Source organism: Eutrema salsugineum, unplaced genomic scaffold (genome assembly GCF_000478725.1).
Source record: "Eutrema salsugineum unplaced genomic scaffold, Eutsalg1_0 scaffold_11, whole genome shotgun sequence".
In the NCBI taxonomy this organism is placed as follows: Eukaryota; Viridiplantae; Streptophyta; class Magnoliopsida; order Brassicales; family Brassicaceae; genus Eutrema; species Eutrema salsugineum.
The window spans coordinates 4,433,355-4,444,725 of record NW_006256901.1 but is presented as its reverse complement, the minus strand read 5'-3'; the positions used below and the strand labels follow the sequence as shown (position 1 = coordinate 4,444,725).

The 11,371-nt window shown below is 28.0% G+C and overlaps 1 pseudogene; it reads left to right on the top strand.

The window, feature by feature from the left end:
* The first annotated feature begins 3,606 nt into the window (after positions 1–3,606).
* Positions 3,607–6,119, top strand: LOC112089736 (annotated as a pseudogene).
* Positions 6,120–11,371: the final 5,252 nt, after the last annotated feature.

Genomic DNA, 11,371 nt, shown 5'->3' with positions numbered 1-11,371 from the left:
TTATGATTAGAACTGGAAAAAGATGAATTTGAATAAAACCATGGAGAATAAAAAGCAGATGAGAACACAAAATAGCGAAGAAGAATAAGGATAAGAAAAAAATATGTTGGAGTTAAAGAAGAAAACCAAAAGAGAAAAAAATGAAAAATGAAGAAAACAAAGAAAAAGAATAAGAAATGGGAAAATGAAGTAGGTGAAGATGAGAAAGAGATGAAGAAAAACCAGAAGAAGAAGAGTTTGATGAAGACCAAAACACAATAAGAAGTAGAGAATAAAGAAGGCTAATAAAGATTGAAAAAAAAAGAACTGAAAGAATACAAAGATGGTGAAGAAGAAGTCAAAGACAATGATGAAGATGAAAAAAAAAGGGTGAGGAATAAGAAAATCATAGGAAAAAAAAAAGTACAAGTCAAAGACGATGAAGAAGAAGAATGAAAATATGAGGAAAAAGAAGATGAAGAAAAAAAAAAGTATAAGTCAAAGATGATGAAGACGAAGAAGAATGCAAATATGAGGAAAAATAAGATAAAGAATTTGGGGCAGAAAAAGAAGAAAAAAGCCTTATGATTGGAGACTGAAGAAAAAGATGAATATAAACCAAAAAAAATAATAAGAAAAATACAAAATAAAACTAAACCAAAAGATAAAGAATAGGAAGAAGAGTATAACAAAAAAAAAAGAGGAAGAAGAAGAAGAAGACAAATCAAAATAGAGAAATGAAATAGAAGTTGTAGACGATAAAGAAGAGGAAAGAAAAGATAAAGAATGAGAAAATTGACGTTGATGATAAAGAAGAAGGAGAAGACCGGAAAAAAAATAAGAAAAATTATGACAAGACGAAAATAAAAATAAAAAGGGGAAATGGATAATGAATTTGGAGAAAGATGGAGATAGTGAGAAATTAAGTTAAAGCTTTCAGGGACACGTAGATGATTCATGAACATGCAGATGGAGAAGGGACATGTAGATGATTCATGAACATGCAGATGGAGAGAGAGAAAGTGTGTGAGGGAGAAAAATAGAGAGAGAGAGGAAGAGAGAGAGAAAGAGAAATGGTTGAGAGAGTTAACTATTCGAAATGGTAGAGAGAGAAAGAGAATAACTATTCGAGTCTCGTAGATTTTGTATTGCTATAAATTATTAAATTGTCTTCTATCTCGAGCGTGTATCATATGACCCGTCACAAATGAAAGAATGACTAAAGATTACGTATGTTAGAAAAATAAAATAGTAATACCTGAGTTACTTATAGGTAAAAATTAATTGTCTTTGGCATCTTCACATCAGCCAGAATCAATTCTAATGTAACACCTTGATGTGGTATATATTCAGTCCACATTCTCAACAATTTAACACGGATCAACCATTCAGTCGAACTGGGGTTCAAGTCTTCAATGAAATCAAATGCAACCATTTTTGACTCTGAAGTGAAGGTTTTAAAAGTATTTATTAAAATGTATGGGTGTGAATGGTAACCAATCAAATGCGGAATTTGAAGCAAAAAAAACAATGCACATAAATCATCAATCAGACAAATTTTCCTATAAATTGCATTTTTAAAAATAATTGACGGTTTTATCCAATGGATAATACGTTGGACCGCCTTTTAAAACAGACCACTCCATTTATCCAGCATTTTTTTGAAAAACGTATTGGATAATTATATTTGTTTTTGTTTTTCTTTCAATTCAAATATTTAATTATTAAAGTATCTTATAAATACCTACAATGCTACTATAATCAAATACACAAAAATCATAAAGAAAAAAACTCAAATATAGAGAAGATCAAAGAAAAAAAAAACAAGTTCTTGTTTTTCTTCCTCTCACAACCTAAATTTTCATTAGATATAGTTTTATATATATATATAAAAATTAATGTTTTTAAATTTGTTTTTCTATACCAATCATAGATATTTTTATAAAAACTCAAATTAATCTTATTTTGAATTGTTGCATGACATCATTTAACTAATTAAATCATATTTACACTAACAATAAAATTAAATTTTGTCCCAAATTTGACTAGATTTTAACATAAAATCTACTCATAATTTAAGTTAAAATATAAACTGTTATGCTTTTTTTTTACTATTCACATACTAAATTGGATTGAATATACGTGATGATGTCATTATAATATTAATATGGACAATTACTTATATATAATTTTATAGTATTTACCAAAAAATATTGAAAATCTATTTTAGTTGGTTTTTTAAATCAATTTCTATCTATATTTTTTTAAGTTCCAATGATCATTGAGAGTCTCAGAAAGGAATCCATAATTATTAGAAGCACCTGGATTCTTTCGTTAGTCACTAGTAAGAGTTCATTTATTTGTTTTAGCTGGTTATAATTTATAGGGATAGTTTAACTTTCTCTATTGTTTCTGACTGCTGTTAGTAATGGTTTTCGATCGGCATCAAACTCGACTTCACCAACTCAGTTTTGTTGTTTGAATTATTGTGGGTAACAAAAATAGTATACCAGGTAACTGTGTCTATTTGCAGTTGCTCATGGAACATCACGAAAAACTTCAATAATGTGTTTTGTATTGAAGATCCGTAAATGTAGATATTTATTCTTATTTTTTTAAATTAAAATTATGATCTAAATATTAAAATAAGTATAAGTTTTATTTAGGTTAAATTAGTCATTTTATATGTAAATAAGTGTATTTTAAAAAAACCAATTAAGAATAGTGTATTTTCAAAATATAAACTCATTTGCAGTTGTTTTCTCAAATTTTCTCTATTTTTTAAGACCATTTTAAAAAAAAATATATCTTTGTGTTTTTTATTTTTTGGTGTTATTAATATATATTGGCTGTTAGTGAAAAAACATTGAATTCAGTCTAAAAATTATCATTAAAACTAGAAAATGAAATATTTATAAATATATAATATTAGTTTTTAAAAACCTTAAAACTAATGCTTGAATTTTATTAAATGTAGATATGTCGGATAATTGGCAACGCAACGCGAATTCCTCCATACAAACAGGACCAACTCGTCTGGTTGAAATTTTAACTCTTTAACAGAAACGACTGTTAGGATAAATAATACATTGTATTTTTTTTTTACATTTATATATTAATTATATATACTATCATAAGTAACAACGTAATTTAAAAGAAAATTGTAGAACAAAGACAAATACAAATGGTCGTACATACAAGAAAAAACACTAATTCAATTATTCATCGAAGCAATTTTTATGGATAATTATACTCTCAAGAATCTTTTGGCTGCTGGTAGAGAGTATATGGTTCAAAAATTTAATCGAGCATTCAACTTGAATATAACTTATGCATTCTTCAAAAACAAGCTTAATGAATTCAAAAAAAGTTACAAGAGATAGAAGGCTCTTATGAACTATACTAGTATCTCTTGATCCTGAGACAACCATGATATATGCATCTGAAGAATAGTGGAAGAAACGTGAATTCGTAAGTACATTTAATTCTTTTAATAATAAAAATATGTATTCAACGTATGGAAACAAGAAATTTATGATTTCAAATTTGTAGGGATGCAAATTAACAAAAAATTTAACCGACAGCCGCCAGAGTTTTGAAATATGATGGTAAAATGTCTTATATTATATGGTAGGGTTATCATCTGATAGTCCATCATCTGGAGAGCAAAATTCAGGAGGATTATGGCCCTCCAGATTTCAACAAAGGGGTACACCACCAAATGCTCAACAATGGGGTTCACCTCAACCGTTTCCACAATGGGGTACACCACCAAATGCACAACAACTGGGGCATACTACAAAATACGCAACAATGGTGCACATCACCAAATACTCAATATTGGAGCACACCCCCAAATACTCAATAATGGAGGCTTTCACCAAACTTTCAACTTTGAGTTTCACCATTAAACTTTCATGCAAGAGGTCAGACAAAAAACTTTCAACAAAGGTGGCTCATCAGGAATGACTTCAGCCAATTTTCAATATGGATTTTCTGTTGGAGGTCAAGTAGAAAGTACGAGAACTAACGAACAAGAAAATTCTGAAGCTTCACCAAATTAAATGCTAAACCAACAACATCACACGGTCTTGATTTCACGAATTATTTTGAAACTGGACATCAAGTACCTAGACCAGGAGGTATATTTAATATATAGGGTACCCCGCAAGGAACAAACGCAAATGAAAACGCAGGTCGTCAAAGTTGTTCAGAAGACGAAGATTAGTCTGTAACAATTGTGTTTAAACACTCTCGTTTATGTAATGAAGTATTTAATATTTTTTTTTGTTTTAACTTTTGTGTAATCACTGGCGGTGCCAGAAATAATTTTGACTGGGGGCAAAAATTTTAAACTAAAATATTATCAAATTTTAAACACATATATAATACCATTTTAAAACATTGATAAAGAAAAAGTGTACAAATGCATTTATATTTTTGTCTTAAATTTATTACAATTTGATTAGTAAGTTACCATATTCATCGAACAAGTTATTATATATATGATGAATAATTTTAAAGAATTTTTAATAAATTTTATAATTTTATTACCATGTAATTTACAGAAAACATAATTTTATAAATTGTTTGAAAGAGAGTTAAAATCTTGTAAGATTTGCATAAAAATGTAAAGACGAAAATGTGTTATTGTGTTAGTATAAGTTAACTTTTAGATATGTTTATATTATGTGTGATATATGTACATATCTATCACACAAACATTTAAAATTTATAAATTAATACAAGTGATCTTAAGAAAAAAAAAGTAAATAAATTTATTTCGTTATCAAATTTGGATGGGTAAAACTCAATTATATAGAAACAAATATTCAAATAAAGTAACTGAACAAATGAAAAAAAAAAATGGGGGCAAGTATTTTATTTGATATGGGGGCAAGAATTAACATCCTTAAGAAAGTACACTAAGAATTAATATCCTTAAGAAAGTACACTAATTATTTATTTTCTACTGGGGGCAGCTGACCCCATCCTAACTAATGTGGCTCCGCCACTGTGTGTACTTGTTTAATATACATTTATATTTTCGAATGATGTTTTTAATTTCGTGTTTACAATTCTAGGCTTTTCGTTTATGTCAGTTACGATCACAATGCATCCACAACCTAAGTTACAAAGAGAGAATTAAATTGTGGAATTTGGAAAATGACCAATTTATGGAGTTAATAATTCAGCCAAGTTTGCATTATTATCATCGATATTTTGAAAGAGCACTAGAACTAACAGACAGAGGTTTGGAATGGACAAATATTTGGCATCGGCTACAACAAGATATTAGGGCTTGTCTTCAGTTACTACGAATTTCAAAGCCATGTGTTATAATGTTATGTGATACGCTACAGATAAATTACAGTCTTCAACCAACATTAAATATAAGCAATGAAGAAAGTGTTGCTATATTTTTACGGATATGTGGGCACAATGAAGTTCAAAGAGATGTTGGTTTGAGATTTGGTCAAAATCAAGAAACTGTGCAGAGAAAATTCATTGAAGTTCTTAGGGCTACTGAATTACTTGCATGTGATTATATTAGAACTTCAACAAGAGAAGACCTAGACAGAGTTCCTGAAAGACTTATACAAGATCAAATATATTAATTGGCCATATTTCAGTGGATTTGTTAGAGCTATGGATGGGACTCATGTATGCGTAAAAGTGAAACAAGAATTACAAGGAATGTATTGGAATTGACGTGATAATCCATCCTTGAACATCATGGCAATATGTGATTTAAATATGTTATTCACATATATTTAGAATGGATCACCAGGATCATGCCACGATACAATCGTTTTGACAATGACACAACAAAGTGACTCTGAGTTGTCATTGCCGCCACCAGAGAAGTATTATCTTGTTGATTCTGGTTATCCAAACAAACAATAATGTTTGGCTACATATAGATCATCACGAAACAGAGTTGTCAGATATCATATGGCTCAGTTCAATTCTTATCCTGCTCCTAGGAATAAACAAGAAATCTTCAATCAAAATCATGCGTCTATGCGTTCTGTTATCGAGAGTACTTTTGGATGTTGGAAGAAAAGTGGAGAAATGTTAAGAAATTTCTAAGATATAGTGTTAAAATCCAAAAGAGAGTAATAATGACTAGAATGTAATTAAATAATTTTATCAAAATTTTAGATTTCACTGATCCAGATTTTGCAAATGCAATGACAGAGACGGAAGTTAACAATAAAAAATTCTGAATATGATTTAAATGACATTGAGGAGCAAAGGCAACTGATGGATATTATATGGACCAAATAAGAGACAGAATTGTTGGTATGTTGTGGAATCAAAATATTTGATGATTGTTTTTATTGTATTATACTTTATTTATTGTAAAATATGGTTTTATCTTGTTTAGCAGTATTTGTATTGCAAAAGTTAAACTTTTACTTGAAAGAAATTTGAATATTTGAAGTTCATTAATCTAAAAAAATTATTAATAATTTAATTGCAATTATAGAAATTATTATATATTTTTATAATATATTTATCTATAATCTGTAATCTGTATTGCTATAGGATCTTATTCACCATTCAAACGTTTTATTGTGGACCACAAGCTGTTTTTTCACCAATCAAGCATTATTTTTTACCACTAGTTATATACAAACCGTACTTATCCCACAAATATATTTTCCTACATGTATCGCAGTTGAACCGTACCACACTCTTAAATTGCTTTTCCCGCATAGCCAAAAACATTGTCACCATTCGGAGCTTATATTGTTAAAACATAAGCTACGCAAAAATTTAGGGTTTAGGAGATATAGTTAGGAAATTAAAAATAAATGTGAATATTCGATTATTATATGCTAAATATCGGGTTTGGTAAGTTACAATGTACATTTTCAATCAATATATTGTGTGATATAAGTTTACTATGATACATGGTATCAATTGGTATATCATTATATATACAAATTTGAAAACATTGTGATTAATAGTTTATACTCTATTTAGCAGTAGTTATTGGTTAAAAATAGTAAGAAAAATAAAACATCGAATAAATAATATGCTCTATTATAAATATATAACAACACTAACCCATAAGGTACTCTTTATAATAACAACACAAATAAAGAAAAAGGCAAACTTACGACAGTAATTATATAAAAAAAAGTTGTTAAAATAGATTAATAATGATAACCATAACTTCAAGCGATCCAGCATAAACTTTGAAAGGGTTCAATATTATCTCTAAAAGATAGAAAAATTATAACAGCGATAGTTGAGTTCATGAGATACAATAAAATAAGAATTGAAGGAGGATTTCACGACCAGCTTGGATCTCCATGGATATTAGTAAACGGTAATCTGTATAATTGTAAAAAAATAAAAAATAAATAAGATTCACGACAAAATGAATTGTAAAATTAATATAGGTTGACAGAATATTGTGTTATACCAATCTAGAAAATCAGAAACTTCTTTAATATGTGGATTAAAAATCATTGAAAATTTAGGTACATCATCAAAGTTATTCCACTAAAATTAAGAAGACTAACATTTAGAATCATAGAAAACGCGAAACATCCTAAAAGTCAACACCGTTTCATATGTTCTAATATCTTGCCACTTTTCCTAGAAATCCACAGCCGTCTACCCAATCAGATCCACCGTAATATCCCTGATGTTGTTTGAAATTATAATATGCATATCATCAATGACTGATATTCGTTTTGTCCTTTCTCTAATAATTTAACTACTTACTTTATGTCCCTTATTTCAATTTCTAAATTGCTCCAAGATCCATGTACCTTTGCATAGAGATTATCCTCTTATCGTAATCTTCATCATCAGACAAGATACCATGCTCTAGAACTTTAATGTTTGCAAGCCCAATAGTACAGTTTTGAAGTGTCAACATCTTTGATTTTTACAGAAGTTACAATCTTACCGGTCTGTAAAAAACCATTAACTTGTCTTATTTGTATTTATTAAATAAAATTTAGTTTATAATAATATCTCATACCACTTTTGTATCGCGAATTCCAGATAGTGTTTGTCTCCAATTTTTGACACCTAAAATTTTTTCACGATAGTCAATCACACCACCCCAAGAAGACGAATTATACTGTTCAGCATGAACAATCATTTGATTGTTTTTTGGCAACCTATAAACCAGAAAATTTTCATTTAATATTAAGAATATCTAAATTTATTAAAAGTAGACATGTAAAAACATACTGTTCTTTGAATTCTTTGACGATCTGAAAAAAGTCAGGATCAAATAAAATATTTGTGGAGTTGAAAGAGTTTGAAATTGATATGTCACATATAAAAAATAAATTAACATATATGATACCAAGTCTCATTGTGGTATATAAGTTTGTAATTAAATAAAACTCTATATTGTGATCTCACTTTTGTACTCTTATATACAAAAAAACACATTAGACAAACAACGATAGATCCATATGTTTTTCATTGTACTCAACAGTCTTCTTTGCGTATTATCCCCATAGTATACATTTCAGTTAGGCATCGCTTGAGCAGAAAGCATATCAGCATCAGATGGTTAATAAAAATCTGAATATTTGGAATAATATTAAAACTTACTTGGTGTTCCGAAGTGTTATCAAGAAGTTTTTGCTAACCTACCTTTTGTTTTTTTTTATAACATCGATACTTCCCACAGTAAAAATTTGCCCAATAACATCTTCAGTAAGAAAGTTTAACATTTAATGATAAAATATGTACATTATATTCTATTTTACGAAATAAAAAGAAAACGTACCGATGATAATGTTTTTGTCGACTTTGTCCTCCTTGATTTCAGTCAAATATTTTTCAGGAACGATTGAAGGAAAATCAGTAATCTTCTTCGCCCGAGTGGTCCTGCACAAAGAGATCATGAATGGTAATGGAGTAGTCTTAAAATCACCATAGTCTCTTTCAATAAGAATGCATTAATCGAAAGTGGTTTCCTTTCAATAAGAAGGCCCTTTTGTTTTCAATCAAAAAAATCTTCATCAATCGTGGTGTGAATCCTAGTTTCCTGTCAAAGAACAATAAAATATTATAAGTATGTAATTTATTGACTGCAAAAATAACATAAAATGGAATATATAACTCTTCGTCCACTGAAACCATTTCTATTATAAACCCTGACTGTGTTCTTCACTTTCCTTAGGGAAAATATATCAGCTATAACTTTCTGAATTTTACTGCATGGATCTAATTTTGTAAAAGAAACTATAGCAGTTGTACGTCTGCGTACTAAAGATATTTTGAGAAGGGAGTGGTTTAGTTTTAGGGATTTGGAATGTTTATTATACTATGTTTGGCGGAATATTTGATATTTCAAATAAGAGAATAGAATTGAGAATGAGAATATTCGGAATGTGCGTAGAAGTAGCAATTGTTCCAAAAATCTTTGACATTCAAAATTTCCGAGTGATTGCATTGTCAAATGTGACGTGTATATATTGAAATAAAATCTAACTGATAAAAAAATAATGCAAAAAACTTTGGATATATATTGTTATATCAATATAAGACAATCTTACTAAGAGCATGTACATCAGTGAACCTTTAAGGAAAGGGTTCACCAGAATATAATAGTATTTTTTTTTTTTTTAGTATATTTTTTTTTAATTCGAAAATTATAATTTTCGACCAATCAGGATGCTCCATTTCGGGATGATACTGTCTCTTCAGGTTCGTCGGGATGATACTGTCTTTTCAGTATTAAACTCTTCTGTCTCAAAAATTGTGCCATGAACCCCTCTTGATCCTCTGATGTACATGCTCTAATATCTTCCATATTTTGCAAAAATCCATAATAGGCGGCAACAGTTAAAACCGTAATGATTTTAAAAATGTGTAGGAATAGGCCGTATTTTCTTTTGGGCCTTTGAATGTTTTAAAGAGAAGATAAAATGTGACAAGTCGGGTATATAAGATCTGTATGTTTATCCATTTTAAATTGGTATTGTATTTGGTATTTTTATATAGAGAAAATTCGAAGCATTTACTGAGTCACGATTGATTTTCCAATCAGCTTTTGCAATTTCAGCTACTATGTCATGTCACATTTGACGTGCAATAAACGTCATCGTTGACGTGGCAAAGAATTTGCTTCTCTCCAATTCTGTCCAATAAAATTAAAACAAATCAGCTAAAAAATAAAATTTTTTATTAAACTACATTTTCACTTAATATATAAAATAATTAAATTGTAAGTATACTATATGAAAAAAACAAGATTTATCATTAATTGAAATAAAATAGTTAAAATGCTATTTAATGACATAATAAATAGTTAAAATGATTTTAATATATATATATATATATTATGATGTTTGCTCCTTTTTTCATAAAAAATACAATACATAAATTATATTACAGTGCCCCGCTATAAAACAATCCTTGATCTGCTACTGATCCTACTTATCATACATAAAAGGCTAATTATAAATTTAATAGAAAATGCTTATATAGTCTCCAATGCTAAAGAAATGTAACAAGTTTCTTGACTAATATTGAAATGTAGTAAACAAATTAAAGAAAAATATATTAACTTTGCCCAGCTGTTAAGAAATTGGATTGTAATATTAGGTTCAACAGATCCAAATGCCTAATCCAGTCCGGTTGATCACTAGAAACAGTATAAGGAAAAAAAAACTTTTTAAGATATCTATAAAATTTAGTAAAAACTCTTTTATTTTCTAAGCATATGTTTGTTTTTTTTTTGTTTGTTTAATCTCATCATAGTTTGGTTACCGATAAAAGAAATTATTGGTATTTGGAAGAGAGACGTACTCACATTTTGGAATAGAATGCCTTTGGTATGTGTAATTTCTGTATGTTTTGCTGAACACATAGTTTGAGATATTTATTCGATTCAACCGATCAGATACAAACATGTGTTAATTAGTTGTAGCGATATCTAATCATGTTACGTATTTTATATATAAAAATTGCTCAACTTTCTCTATATGCTTGACATATCAGCATTGGAGAAATTGACACATGTCACTTAAATTTTAATTAATAAAAATTTAATATTAAATTTTAAAGCATTTAAAGAATATGAAAAGTTTGTTTTATTAATTGACTTTTAACTAATATTCATATTAATGTTAAACAAAAATTTATGTTATAACTAATTAAAAATATTGATAGATATGTATTTAATTTTTATATAACTGTAAATTACTTAATAATATTCAATATATATTTTAAATTATTTTTTAAAAATTATTTATAATAAAATACTAACATGTAACAAATGAAATGATGATTTTATTAATTTAAATTTTTTTATTAATTGACTATTAATTAATATTTATGTAAATGTTAAACAAAATTTTATGTTATAACTAATTAAAATATTGATGATTTTATTAATTTTAAT